At 54.1% G+C, this 21301-nt stretch overlaps 1 long non-coding RNA gene across 1 annotated transcript; it reads right to left on the bottom strand.

The window, feature by feature from the left end:
- Positions 1-2686: 2686 nt before the first annotated feature.
- On the bottom strand, positions 2687-4039 carry LOC137159130 (uncharacterized). Its single transcript, XR_010921538.1, has 2 exons — positions 3919-4039; positions 2687-3212 (listed from the first exon to the last, which is right to left on the bottom strand). It is a non-coding gene; the product is annotated as an uncharacterized lncRNA (long non-coding RNA).
- Positions 4040-21301: the final 17262 nt, after the last annotated feature.

A 21301-nucleotide genomic window follows, 5' to 3' on the forward strand; every position in this document is an offset into this window, starting at 1 on the left:
GCTGTGGGCTGGGGTCAGTGAATTGGGGCCTGACTGGAGGGTGTTGTTCTCTCCGGGCCATCGGAGAAGCTTTCAGGCTTCGAGGGCTGGACACGCCTGAGTGGTGATGGCTCCGAGCCGGCTCTGCTCTCCTCCGACTCCGAGATGCCCCAGCCGCTGGGGAGGGGCGCGCAGCCCCAAGCTGTGCCTGGTGGAGTCCCCAGCACCCAGAGACTTGTTCTGGGCGCTCCCAGGCACAAGGGGGCAGAGGGAGCAAAGCCCCAACACCCCCATAGCCAGTACTCAGATACCCCCACACTGCCCTACTGAGTCAGGGGATACGGGGGGGTGCGGGGTGTGGAGGAGCTGACACTGAGCCTTACCCTTAGCATGCTGTGGATGAAGGTGTTTGTGGTTATCCCTTGATGTCTAGCTGGCAGCCGGTCACAAGCGGAGTCCCCAGTGGGTGGTGCTGGGGCTGATTTTGTTCAACATTTTCATTAATGATCTGGAGGATGGGGTGGATTGAACCCTCAGCAAGTTTGCAGATGACACTAAGCTGCTGGGGGGAGTGGTAGATACCCTGGAAGGTAGGGATAGGATACAGAGTGACCTAGACAAATGGGAGGATTGGGCCAAAAGAAATCTGATGAGATTCAATAAGGACACGTGTAGAGTCCTGCACTTAGGACAGAAGAATCCCATGCACAGCTACAGACTGGGGACCGACGGGCTAGGCAGCAGTTCTGCAGAAAAGGACCTGGGAGTTACAGTGGATAAACAGCTGGATATGAGTCAGCAGTGTGCCCTGGTTGCCAAGAAGGCTAATAGCATATTGGGCTGCATTAGTAGGAGCATTGCCAGCAGATCGAGGGAAGTGATTGTTCCCCTCTATTTGACACTGGTGAGGCCGTTTTTGGAGTATTGTGTCCAGTTTTGGGCCCCCCACTACAAAAAGGATGTGGACAAATTGGAGAGAGTCCACCGGAGGGCAACAAAAATGATTAGGGGGCTGGAGCACAAGACTTATGAGGAGAGGCTGAGGGAACTGGGCTTGTTTAGTCTGCAGAAGAGAAGATTGAGGGGGGATTTGATAGCAGCCTTTAACTACCTGAAAGGGGGTTCCAGGGAGGATGGGGCTAGGCTGTTCTCAGTGGTGGCAGATGACAGAACAAGAAGCAACGGTCTCAAGTTGCAGTGGGGGAGGTCTAGGTTGGATATCATAGAATATTAGAGTTGGAAGGGATCTCAGGAGGTATCTAGTCGAACCCCCTGCTCAAAGCAGGACTAACCTCAGCTATATCATCCCAGCCAGGGCTTTGTCAAGCCGCAGCTTAAAAACCTCTAAAGATGGGAGATTCCACCACCTTCCTAGGTAACCCATTCCAGTGCTTCACCACCCTCCTAGTGAAAAACTTTTTCCTCATGTCCAACCTAGACCTCCCCCCCTGTAACTTGAGACCGTTGCTCCTTGTTCTGTCATCTGCCACCATATTAGGAAACTTTTTCCCTAGGCAGGTGGTGAAGCACTGCAATGGGTTACCTAGGGAGGTGGTGGAATCTCCATCCTTAGAGGTGTTTAAGGCCCAGCTTGACAAAGCTCCAGCTGGGATGATTTAGTTGGGGTTGGTCCTGCTTTGAGCAGGGGGTGGACTAGATACCTCCTGGGGTCCCTTCCAACTCTAATATTCTATGGGTGCGGTTTCCCCTTTCAGCCAGCAGGGTGCAGTGTGCTCCAGCGTGTGACAGGAGCAGCTACTGGGAGGTGAGATTGTTGCAAACCAGCTGAGCCCTCAGCCCCCTCTGCCAAGGGCAGGGGCCATGTGGAGCTGCAGGAGGGGTTGTGGGTTGGAGCAATGGGCAGAGGCCATTCAGTGGCCAAATTATGTTTTATCTCCTTCAGCTGCCGTAAAACAGACATTGTTCCCGCGGGGAGTAAGTCAGGCAGGTAGCACTACTTGGACCTGCACTGTTCACTGCTGTGCATCACCCCCTTATCTTAACCTCCCTCGCCTGGTTGCACTTTACATATAACAGGAGTTGGAATGAGGAAATACACCGCACCAGAGCACAGACCCTGCCGTCCGGCAGACGGACCTTTCCTTGTCACGCTCAGTTTTCAGCCTCTCGCAGCCCCGAGTTTGGAGGAAGTTAGTTAGCTGTGTGTAACGAAGTGGAGATATTCCTGGGGGTCTCTCTCAGTGCTGTGCTCATGCCTCAGTTTCCCCCATATGTTACTGACGTATTTCAGTGATGGGACCAGGGTGTGATCGTTGCAGCAACCACTAATGGGCGGATAGGTCTTCCCCAGCCACACGTACATAGACAATAGCCAGGAGCCCTCTGCCTTCGGTCAGCCACTGAGATAGGTTGTGACAAGTCATGACAGGTGGAAACGAGGAGGGGTGGCCACCCAGCCCCACCCGGGAAAGAGACAAAGGACTGGGGAGAGGCAAGGGGATGAGTCTGGGGGTGGCAGGATGGAAGGGCCAGTCTCCCGTTGGGGGTCGCAGGGAGCAGAGCCCAAGAACAGGGGCTCCCCAGTGGGTCGCTGCTGTAACTTTTGATTCATCTGCTAACAAAGTCTTTCTACGACCCTGTGATCCTGAGAACAAATAAACCCTTCTGATTTCCACACTGGCTGTGAATCATTTCTGAGTGCAAGGCAGGTGCACGGCCCCTTTGGAGGTGTGTAAGGGCTCCCCAGGGTCCCATCCAGGGGGACTCCCAGAGGGAGCAAGAGGGCTGAACCTCTGAGGCCAGACTGAGGAGATGGCTACAGTGGTGTGGGGAGACCCGCAGCGGGGGGCACGGGGGCAGACTCCAAGCACTAGAGTCCTGACTGGCTTTGCCCCACATGGTTCCAGACACTGTCCTGGGGGCGCCGGCACATGTGGTAGCAGAGGATGGTCGGCTGCACCCCATGGACGAGAGCGTCTGGCAGTAAGTGATGCGGAAGCAGTGGGACTAAGGGGCACTAGAGGGAACGGCGGAAGATGGGGTATCACTGTCTCCTGAAGATGGATGCTGTACAGCCGAGCAGAGAGGTTTGCGCATTGGAAAGTTCACCAAGGCTCAGCTGATTGCCCAGCTGGAGGAGAGTGACTGCACTGGAGAGCCAGACCCTCACCCAACAGGATTTCCTGGGGGGCTGGGAGCAGCCAGAGCGGCGGGCAGGCGTCCTCAAAACACGTGTCCCCAGCCAGCCGGGGGTCTTCACGGCCAAGTTCCCCCTGGATGTGAGACGGTTGGAGACAGAGCTGTGACAGAGAGCTAGAACAGCAAGAGAAGCCAAGGGAGCATGAGAGAGATCAACAGCGGAAACAGAGGCTGCACGAACTGGAGTTGGCGGAGAGGCGAGGCGAGGCAGGGACAGCCCATGCCCCCCCGGTGAGTGGAGATAGACCCTGGGTTGCCAGCTCTGCAGGGCACACAGATGCTAAATTGCTGCCCCCGTTCAAGGAGGGAGGGGACATAGATGTCTATCTCACTGCCTTCGGGGAGGTTTGTGTGACGAACTTGCAGCACTCACCTCTGGACTGGCACCTCCTGCTGGTGATCTGGGGAATAGCTCAAACAAACAACCATGTCCCCACTTCTTCACTCTCCATCACACTCCTCAGGGTTCACTGGCAGTCCTTCTTGACACCCTCAGGACCCCCCCCCCCCACGTCCTCTTCCTGACCCAGCCCACCAGCCAAGCCACAGTCAGTGTCCCCCCTTCTGGGGAATTCTGCAGTCCCGGTTCCACCACTTACTTCAGTAGCTGCTGCAGTCTTCCACCACTCAATGGCAGTCTGGGGGAGGGACCCAGGCCCACCTGCTACTGTTACACTAGGTCCCAGCCCAGGGACCCTATGTACAGCCAGCTTTCACCACCTTCCCCTCCCCCAACTCCTCAACTGACTTCCCTCAGCTACTTCCCTGCAGTCCCAGTACCATGTCTGCCCTTGTATCATGACATCGGCTCTACTAAGCACCAGCAATCAGCCAATGATCTGTCCTGGGTGCTGGCCTCCATCCGCCTGCAGGACAGCCAGTCAGCCTTCCTTCCCAGGGCTCCTGGGAGTGACTAGCTGTGTGCTACTTGGCAGCTCCTTTTTATACTGGGCTCCTAGGCCCTGATTGGCTATCCTGCAGCTCCTTCCCATTGGCTGTTTCTCCAAGGGCCCTCTTAACCCCTTCCTAGCCAGTGCGGGGCAGACGCCCCACCACAGCTTGTAATTTGAACCAGGTAGACCCTGCAAATTGGCTGCGGCACCTGGCCCAGAAGCCATAGGATTGTTCATCCAGACGGATGGGGTAGAGACTGGGGATTACGAGCTCTGCTGCCCAAGTCTGAGCTGACCCCCGAGGCGTACCGGAAGAGATTCCAGGCTGTGCGAAAGACCCTGGGGGTAACCTACCCAGAAACCACCACCCTGATGAGAGATTATGTCTGCAAATGGGGCATTGGAGCTGGGGCTGTTAGCAGGGAGGATGTCTTTGAACTGATGGGTCTGGAACAACTGTGCGATATCTGTCCCCCTGGTCTGAAGCTGTGGCTGATGGACAAGCTGGCTGATGAGTTCATGGAGAGCCGGTCGGGACATGGACTGGATCCAAAGGGGGACTGGGCCAGCTCGGGGATGCAGAAGGGGAGCCACCAAAGGGGCCCCCTGAAGGACGACCCTGGGAAGCCTCCCCCGACAGGGACAATTAATACTGGGTCTGACTGACCAGCGCTCAGAGACCAATGGGACTGGAGGTGCCATTGCTGTGGGCCACAAGCAGGCGCGATGCCCAAGCTCTGGGACAAGATGAACAAGCCAGACCCTCACAGGGTTAATTGGGTGGGGGCTTCCCCAGAGGAGGAGTCGGCTGCCTAGGGGCAGAGCTGGCAGCATCACAGCGACCCAGGGGGAGGATGTGGCTGGACCAGCTCACTGGGGGGGGCAGAGCTCTCCATCTGCTAGGTGAGGGGGGGGCTTCCCCGAGGGAGCCGGCGCCACCTTATCCCCCTCGAGATGGAGGGAAGGAAGGTCCAGGGGTTCTGGGACACAGGAGCTGAGGTGACACTGGCCCTGCCTGAGGTGATGGGCCCAGGCCGGGTGGTGCCTGATACCTACCTAACCCTGGGGGGGTGTTCGGCCCCCCGGTTAAGGGACCAGTGGTGAGGGTGCATCTGAGGCGGGGGGCCGAGGAGGGCCCCAAGGATGTTGGGGTGCACAATTAGTTGCCAGCCGAGGTGGTGAAGAGGAGTCACCTGGATGATTGGCCGGGCGAACCCCAGAGTGTCCTGGCCGTTACCCGTAGCAGAGCCGGTGAGGGGCACCCCAGCCTAGCACCGGGGAGACCGCCCAGCCAGATGTGGGGGATCCTGCCATGGAAGGTCAGAAGCTACCAGGGCCAGGGCTTAGCAGGGCGGGGACCCCTGACCCAGCCGGAGGGGACAGGACAGTTTCCAGCCCCCATTCTCCAGCAGCTGAACTCCGGACCAAGCTGCAGAAGGACTCCTCATTAGAGAAGCTGAGGGAACATCATGGCAAAACCTCTTGGGGGAGACTGCAGGGAAGGGGTTCCTGTATCAGGAATGGGCTCCCCCCGGGGAGGTAGAGCCATGGGGAATCAAGAGACAGCTGGGGTCCCTCAGAAGTACTGCCCCAGGCTATTGTACCTGGCCCATGATGTCCCTCTCTCAGGACACCAGGGGACCCAGCGCACCAGGCAGAGGCTGCTGGCCGGGGATCTTTGATCTGGTCCCGCTGTCTTGCCGGTCCCGTGACCCCGGCCAGAGGGTGGGGAAGGCCCAGGACAAGGGTAAAGCAACCCTGAGGCCCCTGCCCATCGTAGAGGAACCTTTCCAGAAGGTGGCGATGGACATGGAGGGGCCCCTCAGCAAGGCCACCTGGTTGGGGAAGAAAAACATACTGGTGAGGGTAGACTTCGCTACTCGCTACCCCGAGGCCGGGCTCTGTCCTCTACTGAGGCTGACACCGTGGCAGACGCAGCTGCTGAGCATTTTCAGCAGGGCTGGGTTTCCCTGGAAGGTCCTTACAGACCAGGGGACCAATTTCATGTCAACCCTGCTTCAGTGCCTGTGGGAGAAGGGCGGGGTCCGGCATACCTGGGCCACGGCCTATCACCCTCAGTCCAACAGATCCATGAAGAGGTTTAACGGGACCCTGAAGATGATGCTGAAGACTTTTATGGCCCAGCACCCGCAGGACTGGGACTAGTACCTGCCCCACCTGCTGCTCGCTAACCAGGTAGTGCCCCAGAAATCCACAGGGTTCTCCTCCTTTGAGTTGCTGTGCGGGAGGAGGGTGAGGGGACCCCTGGATTTGATAAGGGGTGAATGGGAGGGGAAGGCCTCTCCCGAGGGGGAATCAGGGTGCAGTACATATTAGCTTGCCAGGAGAAGCTCACTGAACTCAGGGAGAACCTAGTCAGGGCCCAGGGGAAGCAGAAGTTCTGGTACAATTGCACCATACGTACCTGCTCCTACAGCACCGGGGACCAGGTGATGGTTTTCATCTCGGTGCGGAGAAATAAGCTCCAGGCCACCTGGGATGAGCCCTTTAAGGTTGTCAAAAGCTGAGTGAGGTGAACTATGGGGTGGAACTGTCTAACCGGGTGCACAGCCACCGGGGGTATCATGTCAACATGATGAAGCTGTACTTTGGCAGGGAGGAGGTCCAAGATATGCTGGCACTGGAGATAATCCAGCCATCCACCAGTCCATGGGCCTCTCTGGTAGTGCTGGTCCCCAAGAAAGACGAGACGATCCGATCCTGCGTGGACGATCGGGAGCTGAATGCCATCACCGTGTCTGATGCCTACCCCATGGCCCGTACAGACGAGATCCTAGATAAGCTGGAGGGATTTCGTTACTGCACCTCTATGGATCTCACCAAGGGCTACGGGCAGGTGCTCTTAGACCCGGCTGCTAGACAGAAATCAGTCTTCATCACCCCCTTGGGCTCTTTGAGTTCCTGGTGCTGCCTTTTGGCCTCAAGAGGGCGCCCACCACCTTCCAGCGCCTGGTGGACCAGTTACTGAGGGGGATGGAGAGCTTTGTCCTGGTGTACATCGACAACATCTGCGTCTTTAGCCAGACCTGGGACCATGTGTCCCAAGTGAAGAGGGGGCTGGGTCGCCTGAAAGAGGCAGGGCTGACAGTGACGGCAGAGAAGTGTAAGGTGGGGCTGGCCAAGGTTACATACCTGGGCCACAAGGGGGGGAGCAGCCGCCTAAAGCCCGAGCCAGCTAAGGTGGAGGCGATCAGAGACTGGCCTGTCCCCCAGACTAAGGAACAGGTCCAGGCCTTTATCGGGATGGCAGGGTACTACCGGAGGTTTGTGCCCCATAGCTGCTCCCATCGCTGAGCTCTGTAAGAAGGGGAACCGGACAAGGCGGTCAGGACTGAGCAGTGCCAGAAGCCCTCTGTGCACAGAAAGAGGCTCTGATCCAGGGCCCGGTTGTGATAAATCCAGATTTCAACAAGCTCTTTATAGTGTTCACAGATGCCTCAGACACAGGGCTGGGCGCGGTGCTGATGAAAACCGACGCCAAGGGGGAAAGGCACCCCAGTGTGTACCTGAGTAGGACGCTGCTGCCCTGGGAGCAGAGCTATGTTATATAAGGAGTGCCTAGCCATCATGTGAGCTCTTAAGAAACTGCATCCGTGTCTGTCTGGTCAGTACTTCACTGTGTACACGGACCACTCGCCTCTGACCTGGCTACAGCAGATGAAAGTGGTTAACGCCAAGTTCACGAGGTAGAGTCTGACTCTCCAGGATTATGATATGGAGCTGGTTCATGTGATGCTGATGCTGATGCTTTGTCACGGAGAGGGGGACCTGAACTGCCCCAGGTCACCGGCTGAAGTGACCCTGCTCAGTTCAGTCTCAGTGCTGTGTGCGCGCCTCAGTTTCCCCCATACATTACTCACGTATTTTGGTGATGGGACCAGGGTGTGATTATTGCAGTACCACTAGAGGGCAGATGGGTCTTCCCCAGGCACACGTACGCAGACAATAGCCAGGACCTCTCTGCCCTGGAACAACCAGCTGTGACAGGTTGTGACAAGTCATGACAGGTGGAAACAAGGAGGGGTGGCCACTCTGCCCCGCCCGGGAAAGAGACAAAGGACTGGGGAGAGGCAAGGGGATGAGTCTGGGGGTGGCAGGATGGAAGGGCCAGTCTCCTGTTGGGGGTCGCAGGGAGCAGAGCCCAAGAACGGGGGCTCCCCAGTGGGTCGCTGTTGTAACTTTTGATTCATCTGCTAACAAAGTCTTTCTACTACCCTGTGATCCTGAGAACAAATAAACTCTTCTGATTTCCACACTGGCTGTGAATCACTTCTGAGTGCAAGGCGGGTGCACGGCCCCTTTGGGGGTGTGTAAGGGCTCCCCAGGGTCCCATCCAGGGGGACTCAAAGGAGCTCAGATGGAGCAGGAGGGCTGAATGCTTGAAGGTCAGATTCAGGAGGCAGCAGCACTGGTGTGAGGGGACCTGAGGGTAGATCCTGACCACAGAGTCCTGGCTGGCTTCACCCCGAGTGGTCCCAGATGCAGTTCCTGTGGGACTGGGGCACAATCTTCTTGTGCAATCTGTATGTACTGGTTTGAGCTCCAGATTAAAGAAAGACGGATATTCCCAGGTGCGATGCCACAGTCTGGATATTCCTGTCACTGCCTCTGCTCTGCCTTCAGACTCTGGCCGGGTTTTGTGTTTTCGTGGCCTCATTATTTTGCTTGATTCCACCTTATTTCTGAAGATTTTTCTCATTAATGGCAGAGACGAGGTGGGGGAGGGAGTATCTTTTATTGGACCAACTTCTGTTGGTGAGAGACACGCTTCAGCGTCACGGTAGGTACGCAGAGTGTCACGGCTCAATATAAGGTGGAACAGATTATTTAGCATAAGTAGGTGACACATATTGGAAGGGACCATTCAAGGAGCTGCCCCCACAGCCAGCACCCCACCCACAGCGCCCCCTGGTGGGAGCTCCCCCACCCAGCCAGCGCCCTGTCCTGCTCCCCACAGCGCCCCCTGCTGGGAGAGGCTACGCTGGAATAGCTCAGAGCCCCTGCCCCCAAAGCCAGCGCCCTGCCCCCTCTCCACAGCACCCCCTGCTGTGAGAGGTTGGCACAGCCAGGGGGGGCAATAACTGATTGGCTACAGATCAAAGCAGCGGGTGGCAGCCGCGGTTAACCCCTGCCAGCATAACGACACCCCCGTCTCAGCGCCGCCTCAGCGGAGCCCAATGAAGTTTAGCACAGACACCTGGGCTGGCTGGGCGCCCAGACAGAAAGGGAATAACCTAACAAATTACAGCCTAGGTGTGGCGGGGGCGGGGAGGGGGGGATGCAGGAATGCCAGGAGCCCCTGGTGGGTGCAACCAGCTCAGCTAACACATGCTGCAAAGTGTGCAGACCCCCCCCCCCAGCCAGAGGCAGGCTGCAGAGGAGCAGTCACGAGGGAAATGGGGCACACAGAGCCCCTCACATGGTGGGGGGAAGGTTGCAGGGAGGCCTGGAAATAGTGGGGGGTGGCAGGGTGGGGGCATGGAGGGAGGCAAGGAATGCCCGGGCGTGTACAGTGAGTTCGGCCGGCAGAAGGGACGTCGGGGGGTCTGCCTTGTAACCTGGGGTGCTTTAATGCCCTGGCTCTGAGCCCTGGCTCCAGTTACCCGTCTAATGCATGAGAGTCTTACCCGCCTGCCACCAGCCTAGGTACTTGGGTGCCCCAGTAACCCTTCCCGTCCCAAAGGTCCCCACATCTGTCAACCCCAAGCTCTTCACTACTAGACGCTCATCCTTTTCCCTCGCCGGCGCAAACCCTCACCCACAGGATCAGTTCTCTTGGAAACTCACTCTGCACACCAAGGACCGGCACCACACAGAGCGCGGGGCTGGCTCGAGGCTTCTGGGGAGTTTTGCACCAAGGAGCCAATTTCACCCCCTTCCTAACCCGAGTCACCCCACTGCCTGCCCCCAGGTGAGCCATGCAGGATCAGGCCCTGCAAGGTCAGCCCCCTTTCTCTGTCATTGCCTGGCTAGACAGCCCACCCTGAGAAAGGAGAGCGTGCTCTCTGTTTGTTTTTTTAAACCAACAAAGACACACATTAAAGAGTGAAAAAGATCCAAGGCTGAGTCCTGGGATTTGGCTCCTATTTCTTTTTTTTTTTCTCTTTCAGTTTTTTGACAAAGGCAGAGGCCAAACCAAGGGATATCGGGAAATATCACATGCTTGAGAAAAGCTGCATCACGTTGGCCCTGACGTCTGCCCTGCAATAAATCAGTCTGAGCCCCGGGAGCCAGAGTGGGCCATCACGGGCCAGCTGGGTGTCGTTCGTTGCAGCGGAGCCGTGCCGGAAGACTGCTGAAAGCAGGTAGTGAGAAACTTTGCTTGAATCCAGCACAGTTTGCTAAGTTACGCATTAGTCAGTGTTTTAGTTTTGTTTTGCTTTTTCCTTTTAAGGAGTAATGGCTTTAAAATACTAGTACAGGACACACATTTCTGGACAGGGGCGTGCACAAGGGGGGTGAGCAGGGGCATGGGCCCCCCAATAATCAGCAGGGGCACGGAACCCCTCTGGCCCCAGGGCCGCGGCAGGTAGAGAGAGAGCTCCCCCGGCCCCAGAGCAGCTGGAAGAGTGCTGTACCCTCCAAAAGCAGCCACATTTTAATTCCTGCATAGGGATCATTCGTAGGGGTGCTGATGAGCTGAGGCACCCATGGCAAAAAAAGTGGGGGCTCAATACCCAGCAGGACGATGGGCTATTTCCCCCACCCGGCTGCAGATGAGCTGTTTGGCTCCCAGTCTGCCCATCAGCTTGATCTAATCAGCTGTTTCGACCACACCTCCCTGTTCTGGCAGGGGTTGAGTCAGCCCTGGGGCCCCTCTGGCAGCTTCAGGGCAGCTGCAGCTGCTAATGGGGGCGGGGGCGGGGGATGCAACTCCCAAGCCATGCCTCCCCCGCCTTGTGTAACAAAAGAAAAAGCCTTAGGTGTGAGTCTGCCCACATGTGCACGTGCGGGTAGGAGGGAGTGTCCCTCTTACCTGCACATGTGGGCAGACAGTGAGGGCGTGTGGCTGCTGCTCCCAGCCAGGCTATGACCCCAGGGAGCAGGAGCAGGAGCAGGAGCAGGTGAGTCAGTGTTACCTGTCAGCTCTGTGCTCTTGGGGAACCAGGGCGCAAACCCCCGACTCTCTCTGGCTCACCTGAATCCCACCCCCCACCCCCTGCTTGAGCCAGAAATGAAAAGCAATGCAAAGGCAGTGGGAGACACACCTAAATCCCTCCAAATAAGGGTGAGAGGATTAAGGCAACTCCCCTAGCCTCATCTTACATCATTTTACATCAAAGATGTAAAAAAAAGGCATCTCGATTAGCACATCGAATGGAGAACAGAACCTCATCTACATTGAAGATGGAACAAGAATTAGCCTAGCGAATGGAGACCCAAGCTCCAAAACAGGAACCGCACTGAACTCTGGGATTGGCAAAGCGGGGATGCACTGCATGATGGGAGATCTCTGCTCCTGATGTAAATGAACCCACACCTGCACACACCCAGCTCCGCAGTTCTCAGACCATTCTAGTTATTGACATCCAAAGCACTGAATCTGCCTGGTTGCATTGTGAGCTCCCTCGAAGGAATCCTGCCCATAGCCAGGAGTGATCAGCTCCTATTGTCCAGCGTAAAGAAAACCACTCTGGTATCCTCTCTTGAGTCATAAACAAACCTAGTGTTCTCCCTTGAACCATTGTTTCTTCCCTACAAACCCTACCCAAGTTCAAACTTCTGGTTCTGGTGCCTGGATCCAAAAGCTGCATCAGCTCCACTGGGACTCCCCCTTTTCCTGACTGATCGTGTTGGAGGCTCTGCCTGTCTCAAGCGCTCCGGGCCCTAAGCTAAACAGCCTGTCTCCTGGGAACCTTCGAGCTGCATGGTGGGGTGAGACCCCCCATCTTACCCCAACACTCTCTCTCTCTCTCTGGTTAAGTCTACTTCTTCCCCTGAGACCTAATTTAATCTCTCTCTCTTTTAGTCCAGGTATAACTTTCTACTTTTGTAATCAAACCTGGGCTAGCTTTTGCCAATACCCCAACTGAAATTGTGTAATACTGTAAGAGTTTGATTGTTTTTCTCTCTTTGTATGGTATTACTATTAGTATCATAAGTTTTTATATACTTGGCAATAAAATAACTTATAATCACGCTGGTTGCCAGTCTCTCTCTTCAAACTTCATTTACTCCTTTGTGTTCTTGGCTTCCCTATCTTGCTCTGCAGCAACGCTTCTTTTACCTAAGCCAAAGATCCCTGGAGTGCCCCAAAATCCTGTGGGGGTTGTTCATCAAGGGGGTTACTACTAGAACAATTGTAGAATGAGAGTGGGAATAGCGACGTGCTGAACCTGTGGCATATGGCGGGGGAGGCAGCTGAGAAGTGCTGCTCTGCCTTGCCTGCGGAGTCCAGTGGCATATAAGGGGGGCAGCTGAAAAGTGCTGTTTGGACCCAGCCTGCTCAGAAGTGCGCTCTATTCTGGTGCGGTGCAAAGGGGTATATAAGGGTGGCAGCTGAAAGTGCTGTGTCACCCAGCCTTCTGAGTTCAGGGACATATAAGGGGTCAGCTGAGAGTGCTGATAGCCCGGTCTGCTCGGACGCACACAGTTAATCTGGAATGTGTGTGTGTGTATATGTGGGAGGTTTATTTGAATCTGGAGCCCTGAAAACTTTAGGTCCTGCAGGATAGCTCCACTGGGAGGGGACTTGCAGCCATATGAACACACCAGTAACACAAGCAGTACACTAATAGAATCACACCCCCCACTTCCAGGAAAGTAACCCTAATAAATGAGCATACCCCAAGGTGACGGGCAAATCTGGTAACATCGGGGGGCAATGATGGTCATTGGGGCCCCTGGAAAATTGGGCTCCCCCCGAAGCAGCCCTGCAAGGTTAGCCTAGGGACTCACCGGGCACAGGAGTGTGGGGAGGGGAGGGAAGGGAAGGGAAGCCCCAGACAGGAGCCCTGCAGAAGCCAGGCAGGATGGGGAAGGGGGGAGCCCCGCCACATGGGGAGAAGCCCGGGAGCCTGGACGGAAGCCGGGAGGGTGCAGGGAAAAGCCGGACTGGTTCTCTGGATGGGCGGGGGGAGGGAACTAAGCTCCAGCGATCCACGGCAGAAGGCAGGTGGGAGGAGGAGGAGCTCTGGTCCTAGCACTGATCTTTTTTTCCCTTGGGTGAACCTGGTAGGGGAACGGGTTGATCTGGTGGCTGTCAGCCTCCACTCTATCCATTAGGCCCCAGTCCTCTCCCAGAACCAGGCGAGAGCCCAGGCATCTGGGTGCCCAGACCCTGTGCTCTAACCACTAGCCCCCACTCCTCTCTCAGAGCAAGGCGAGAACCCAAGCGTCGGGGTCCCAGCCCCCCTTTCCCCACTCTAACCATTAGGCATCACTCCCCTCCGGGAGCCAGGTGAGAACCCAGGTGTCTGGGCTCCCAGCTTCCGCAGTCTAACCTCTAGCTCTTGGAGGGAGTGGGGGGCGAGGCTTTGGGGCAGGCAGAGTAGGGCACCCACCAGCAAAACCAAAAGTCAGCACTGCTGAATTCCTGGGCACGCCTCTGTTTCTGGGGGGAGCTCTGGGCCTGGGGGTGTGTTGGGGTCATCCTGCAGGGCTGGTGACAGCCAGCATCTAGGTGGCCGGCTGCAGTTCCACACAGACACTCAGCGGGTGGCTTGAGGCGAGAAGGCTGTTTGTGAGCGACCCAGGCCAGAGCTACTTCACTAAGGTACTGCAGGCAGGGCCGTATTATCCGTTAGGCGCAATAGGCACAGTGCCTAGGGCCTACGAAACTTTCAGGGCCTACGAAACATTTTGTGAACTAAAATAAAATGTATCCGAACATTTGAAAAGCAAACGATAAAATCAAAATTCATATCTTCTTAAATTAAATATCTTTATCGAAGGTACAAATCACTATTATATTATCACATATATCCATTGCAAATTTAATTCTGTGACAAGGTTTAAAATTTTCTAAGCTTTTAAGGAATATGGTTACAATATTAGCGGAATGCATTAAATGCAGGTTTCAGTTTCGAACCATTTGTATTTGACATTTTGCTCAGAGTGGCATAACTAGGGGCCACAAAACCTCGCAATTAATGTGCTTAAATTAATAGCTTAAAATCAAATTAGTTATTTCGGTCGGGGGGCCTACGAAGGCAAGTGTGCCTAGGGTCTACAAAAGTCCGAAAACGGCCTTGATTGCAAGGTGCCCAAGATTGCAGGGCAGGGGTGACACAGCCCCCCCAGTCTGGATTGTGCCCCAGTAAGTCCCCGGCCCTCCCCTCCCCGCCATGTCCAGAGTTTTGAGTAGACTCCCAAGTTCTGCTCCTTTTCCCTGTTCTATTCACATTGCCACAAAGGAAAATAAAAAGCGAGATGCAGCTTGTCTCTTATAGCACCCTCATCGCTAACTAGATTTTAATAATTTATAATTATTGCATAATTAATCATATTATATTCATTAAACAAGATCCCAAGTAAAATAAAATACTGAAATACTAACAAAATATTAAATCTCAAATAAGAATATAAAATACATATGAGAGCAAGCATTTACGGAGCTTAAAATCAGGAATTCTTGCTTCCTGCGGGGAATATTTCACTGAACAATACGTCATTGAAACACAAAATCAATGGCTGAGAACTTGCATTATTACACACATCCTGAAGGTGTGTCTGCATTTATAACACTAGAGATGTAGTGGCTGGAGGACTTCAATGGAGATGCTAGGTAAGCTGACTGGAGGGATTTTCCCACCAGCACAGGTAAGTCACCTCCCCAAGAGACAGTAGGTAGTTGTTTGATGGAAGAATTCTCTCGTTGACCTAGCGCTGTCTACGGTGGGGGCGAGGTCGGTATAGCTACAACTCTCAGGGTGTGGATTCTTCACATAGCTACACCGCTGGAAGTTCCTGGTGTAGACCAGCCCTGAGTGTCAGCCCCAGAGAGATTTACAAGTCTTTTTTAAAGGCCGAAATGCGAGCAGAGGTCCGGCAGTAAATATTGCTTCCCCAGCGATCCAGTCGGGGGAAGCAGGTTTTGCATTGGTGCATACGGCATCTAGGACACCGCCGGGCTGGAAGGGACCCCTGGGGCATGAAGTCCAGACGTTGCTATGGTAACCATCCCAGCCATAAAATTATCAAGCTCCATCTTCAAACCAGTTGGGTGGTTTGCCCCACATTCCTGTTCCAGGACCTCCTTCCTCAGAGGCTTAGAAATCTTCTTCTGGTCTCCATCTTGCACTGATCCCTGGTCCTTTTATCCTCACTTGTTCTTGGGTTGACCTTTAGCTTCAATAGCTCTTCTCCCTCTCCGGTGACCTCGCCCCCAGCCCCAGTGTATTTACAGGGAGCAATCACATCCCCTCTCCGGCTTCTTTCTGTGAGACTAAACAAGCCAAGCTCTTCCAGTCGCCTTCCGTAAGCCCGGCCCTTCGTTCCCCCGACCATCCTAGTAGCTCTTCTCTGCACCTGGGCCAGCGGGAGTTCATCTGTCTTGACCAGAGGTGACCAGAATTGGATGCAAGACTCCAGGCAATTCCCATGCCTCATACGTCTCTGGTTATTGGAAATGCATCCCCTTGGCGGCTCAGTGACACCCTGCAATTGACTAATCCATCGGATTGGTGCCTACTCGATCTGCTCGGCACATCAGAGGTAAATCGAAGTGGTTACTTGACTAGGGGTTTCCAATTCAAACTGGGAATTATTTGGGGGCAGCTCTCGGGGCTGGGTTACCCAGCAGGCCGGACTAGATGACCCCAGTGGTCCCTTCTGGCCTTGGAATCAATGAATCCACTTGGCTGCAGCCATTCAGGCTGCAGAAATTTGCATGCACCATGGGATTGGAGAACGACTGCTGTCTATACGGCAGCATTACTGACCTCGCCGAAAGTCACCAGAAGTGTACAGGGGCCGCTTGCACCTCAGCCATTCAAGGCCAGGTTTATCCCCGTTAGCATATGTAGTAACAAAAAGCACCTGCTAAATATTAACTGGATACCCGAGCATTAATGTCCACCCTGACCCTGTGGGGCTGAAGGCAAGACCTGTGCCTTTGCTTGTGCCCACCCCCTACATTCCCATGGCTCCCCTGCCTTCTCCCATGCCACCCCTCACCCCCGAGGACTCTCCTCTCCTGTACCCTACCCCTTGTACCTAAACTATGCCCACCCCTCCCCCAGTGCCACAGCACACCCAGGATAAAAAACACCCAGTCCCCTGCTCACCCCACCCCTCCCTGCTAAAGCAGGCATGTCCCATGCTGGCGCCTCATGCCACTGTCTTCCACATCATCAGTGTGTTCCTGCAGGGAGACAAAAGGAAAGAGAGATTCCAGCATGTTAGGGACAGAGTGGTTCTCGGGGGGAGGGGGTCAGACAGCGGACACGGTTGGGGTGAGGACTGTAGAACAGGGATGCACATGGCACGGGGGGAGGTAGCTGCACCCAGGGGTGGGTGCAGGACATAGCAGACACGTCCTCTCCACCCCAGCATTTCCAGCATGCTGTGGTTGGTGGCGGTGTCAGGATGCATGCTGGGAAGTCATGGCACCTGGCATGCTGGAAGGGACTTGTGGGTCTGAGACTGGAAGACAATCACAGCCTTCTTTAAAGCCGGTGGCTGTGCTGCACGCGCTCCTTCAGGCTCCATCGAAGGAGAAATTAAGCCCATTTATGTAGGAAAAAGAGCTTCAGACAATGGGAGCGACCGCCCAAGACCACATGGTATGTCACAACTAGTGTGGCCCGTGGGATTTCCCTGACTGCAAAATGCAGGGGCTAGGAGACTGGCGGCAGGCTGTGCCGTGGACGGCAAAGAGCCAAGGGGAGAAGCAAGATGTGTGACCCTGAGAGAAAGCGGATGGACAAGGCTTCTTGGGCACAGAGCCTACTGGAGAGTCAGGTGTGGGGATTTCTGAGCCAGGAAGCTGCCTGCTGCTGTTTGTTTCCACTGAGCTCAGGGAAACAGGACTTTGGGTCTGTTCTTTGGGAACAGACAAGGTGACACTGAGAAGATCGTGGAGGCTTCTCCTTGATTTCTTGTCTCAAGAGAGAGCCCTGCAAGGCCCCGGGTGTTGGAGGCCTTCTGGGGCCGATGGGATGACAGGTTTCTCAGTGGGTGGCTGAGCATGGCTGCGGGCCCCTGGGCCACTTGTGCTGAGATCAGTGCGGTCGGGGGGCATCTGGAGGACAGACACCAGGGAGCTAAATTGGTTTTGTCCCAGGGCTCAAGGGGACGAGTCCTTTAATGTTGTGGAGAGATTTCTGATGGGGCTGGAGTAGCTGGAGTTCCCCCCACAGCCAGCGCCCTGCCCTGCTCCCCACAGCGCCCCTTGCTGGGAAAGGCCAGGGTGGGGTGATCAAGAGCTTTGCTCACTCCAGCAATTCCTCCTCACCCTTCCCACCCAGCACTGGCCCCTCTCCTGAGGAAGATCCGTGTCCCTCCGGCAGGGCACCCTCACCGGAGGTAGTGCGGGTGGGATTCCCCCGGTCCTTTCGGCAGTAAACTGGCCTGGGCTCGATGCTGAGGTCTTCACAGCACAGCTGTGTTTCTTGGTTGTAGACTCTGGAGCCGCAGCACTCGTGACGCGGGCTGGGTTTTTCTAACACCTTCTCCGTGCTTCTGTTGCCGCAGCACAGATGAGTATGACTGTTATACGTCTTATCCCCACACTTTTCCTGCTTCACGGGCCCCTGGCACCCAACGGCTTGGCACAGATCTGGCAAGAGAAAGACACTCACGGTGGGATCTAATGCTGTCTCCTCCCCCACCCCACCCACATACACACACGGGCAGAGAAGAGGGGCTGGTTCTGCGCAGGTGTGTCATAGGTGTGCCCCACAGTGCCCCCATCTGGCCGAGTATGGCACTGCTGGCACTCCCTGCCTCAGTTTCCCTTTCCAAGGTCTGTCTCCTCAGCAGTCTGCAGCGTCCCCAGTCTGTGCTCGAGATGGTCTTAGGCCTGCTGGCCTAGTCACTACAAACATCACCCCATCCCCAGCAACAAAAGTCCCAGTCACAAAAAGGTTCTGCTGACCACTCCTGGGCCCGCCTGAGTCACCTGTCACCAGCCCCCAGCCAGCAGGCCCATACCCAAACCTTTCATAAGGCCCAGCTGATCTGTCAGCCTGACCCCCTTAAATCCCACCCCCTCGGGCTGGGATGCAGTTAATTACAGCACAGGTAGGGCTGATTGAATAGCACCGAGCTAGCCCCAGGCCTCCTAGCCCTTGGGTTACCCTGTTACAGCTCAGATTCTGGGCCAGTGCAGCTCCCAGCATGGATTAAAGCGGCCCAGGTGTCCCTCTAATTGACAGCCATCTCCCCAGGTTATTTACGGGCAGGATCACAGCTCAGAAACTCGCAGCCAGAACGCCACCCCCCTTAAACCTGCCGCCCTCTGCAGCTCCCACGCTGGGGATCTCCCCCTCCAGCCCTACAAGGTCCCTTTACAGTATTTTTGGGGTACAGGCTTCACGTTTTGTTTAGACAGTGTATTTCCATTGATTTGATTTCAAGTTTTATATTACAATATTAATTGTACATGATATCTAATATTAAAATTAACATATTAATAGTAACTAGTGTGTTTATGTATGCTCATAATATGCATTCATATAATATTTAGGATTGGACGGATTAGATTTTTATCAGTCAATGTCAGTAAACATCAATTGCACTGTACACACCCAAACCAATTAAAAAAATATTTCCCTCAATAATAATCAACACTTCCAGCTAGGCAAAGTAAGAAAAACCAAGAAATTTTTCCCAATTATTGAGAAATTATTAGAGACTGTCTTTAAATAAGTGTCTGACATTCCCCTAATTTCCTGTGAAAATTTAAAATGATAGAAAGGAAAAAAAAACCTTAAAAATAAACATTGATATTATTGGTCAAAATCATTAAAGATAACCCATCAAGTTCTGCCAAGCCTAATAATATTTAATATTATATTTGGAACTGGCTGGAAAATTTCCAGTGGAATATTTTTCCAATGAGAAATTCTGCTGGCTTATTGAAACTGAAGTTTTTCATGGGAACTTGTCAATTTTAGCAATATTTTGTTTTGGGGGAAGAAATGGAAAAACGTTTATCGATAAGATCGAAACTCGCAGTGTTTTCGGAATGGAACCTTTTGGTTATTTCCTAGCCAAACGCCTTTTTGTGTCAAAAGGGATTGTGGTAGGAAAGTGGTAATCAATCTCAACATTGCATTTTGCGGGACATTTCCAAATTGGGCTTGATCTTTTCCCACTGGAGCTGGGTGAGTAACTGATTTTCTGGTTCATGGGGGGTTCTGAAAAATTGAAAAAAACCCAACAGCTTGGGTCGACCCGACTGAATTTTTGGTGAATTGGAAATGTTCATTTGGCATCTGTTCCACACCAGGGCCTGGAAGCTGGGTCTCCCCCATTACAGGAGAGTGTGTTAACCACTGGGTCAAAGGTTAATTCAGGAAAGAGGGCCAGATGGCAGCATCCCCTCCCCCTTAAGGGCTACAACCGTACAGATGCTCCTCTTCCTCTGGCTGGTTTGTGAATAGCTGGGAATTTGACACAAATAGTTTCAAACTGTTTCAGACTGACCGAAAGTGCATTCTTCGTCAAATTAATAGTTTGTCTGAAAAATCTCACCCACCTCTAGTTTCTAGATTCCGAACAAGCCAAATTTCGAAGAGCCGGGTCCTGCCCACTATTAAAAATCATTAGGGTCTAAACAAAAGGGACAGAAAAGTCCCTCTCGGAAAGAAGCGTTTTGGAATGTTCCTTTTGTGGGAAATGTCAAATTTTTGGCTTTTTGCTCAGCTTCAGAGCTATTTACCCCTCCAGAATGTCCAAATTTCCTGCAAAGTGGAAATTCCACATACCTTCCCAGCTGGAGCCTCGGGAGCCTCATCCACTAATATCAGTGGAGAGTCTCTTCACAGCTCCGGATCTCCCTGGATAGGCTCTCCGGGAGCCAGAAATTGTAGGAGCCAAAAACTGGCACAGAAATCAGCCTGTGTTTACGGGAACTAAGTCCTGGAATGAAGCCCAGAGGGACGGGAGAGGCACCGACATCTTTGTTCCGTGCCTCTGTTTTCCCAGCTGTACAATGGGGATACTGATGCTGACTTCCTTTGTAAAGGGCTTGGAAATCTGCTGGTAAGAGCTAGGGCTTGTTATTACATTTGAGTTATTTTCCTCATAACTGAGAAATGTAATTGTTTTTCTCAGATAAACTTTAAAGTAACTTTTCTCCAGCAAGAGGAACATTTTGCAAGAGAGGCGGCTTGACCACTCCCCCAGTTCCGCCACATAACCGTTCCTGAGCATTGGATGGGTGCCTAGGAAACAGGCCAGCTGCACATGAGCTGTTCAGAGGCACGAATGCCAAGTGGCCGTTTGCTACTGAGTGGGGGCTTCCGTTTTAAGAAGGCTTTGGGGGACGGATTTTCCGTAAAGCGGTAGCATTTTTCACCCAGCTGCTGGCATGGCAGCTTCCCTAAAAGGGGGCCTCTGCTCTGTATTTTGGGGGATCGTGGGAGAGGGCTGCCTCTGTGGGAACAAATACTGTTTTCAAATTGCTGGCTTCAGCAGGGCATCCCCCCCCAAAGTCTGTCTGCTGCAGGCACTTCTCTGGCACCTGAGCACCCCACAATCTCTGCCCAACACCCCAGTACAACCGGAGAAACTGAGGCAAGGAAACTTGGCCAAGTTCACAGAAGGAATCAAACCCAGGTCTCCCCTCCTAATGTCCCTAACCACTGGGCGGACCTTTCCCTCACTCGTGGATTGCTAACAACGACTTATCTCAAACCCGACTGGCCACTTTCCCTGCACCTGACTGGAACCTGCTAGCGAAACCCGCGCAGCTCCTTTCCCTGGGGAGTCCCGCAGAATCCGAGATGGAGCATTTGCCCGGAGCCCCCCCATCTTTGCAAGTATCAGATTGCCCTGTACTCTGGTTTCTGTCTGTCATTTATGTCAGCCGGCACCACCCCAGCCCTCTTCCTTCCTCCTTCTGGGAGCTGAAAGGGGGATTAGGTGTCTGCCTGTGTGAGCACCCGTCAAATCTTACAGGGAAGGTGCCAGAAGGAAAACCCCCGGGATTAAACAGCCCTAAAGTCTCAAGGTCCTTGCTCCTCAAAGGTAATGGGGCACTGAATTCCCACAGGAATCCGGCACCCAAAATGCTGTTGGGCCAAAGCCATGCGGTGAGTTGGGCTTTGCGTTCTGTGCGCCCTACGCCACTGCACACGAGT

Source organism: Emydura macquarii, unplaced genomic scaffold (assembly GCF_026122565.2).
Source record: "Emydura macquarii macquarii isolate MOO-44397 ecotype Brisbane River unplaced genomic scaffold, CSIRO-AGI_Emac_v2 contig_1790, whole genome shotgun sequence".
NCBI classification, from domain to species: domain Eukaryota; kingdom Metazoa; phylum Chordata; order Testudines; family Chelidae; genus Emydura; species Emydura macquarii.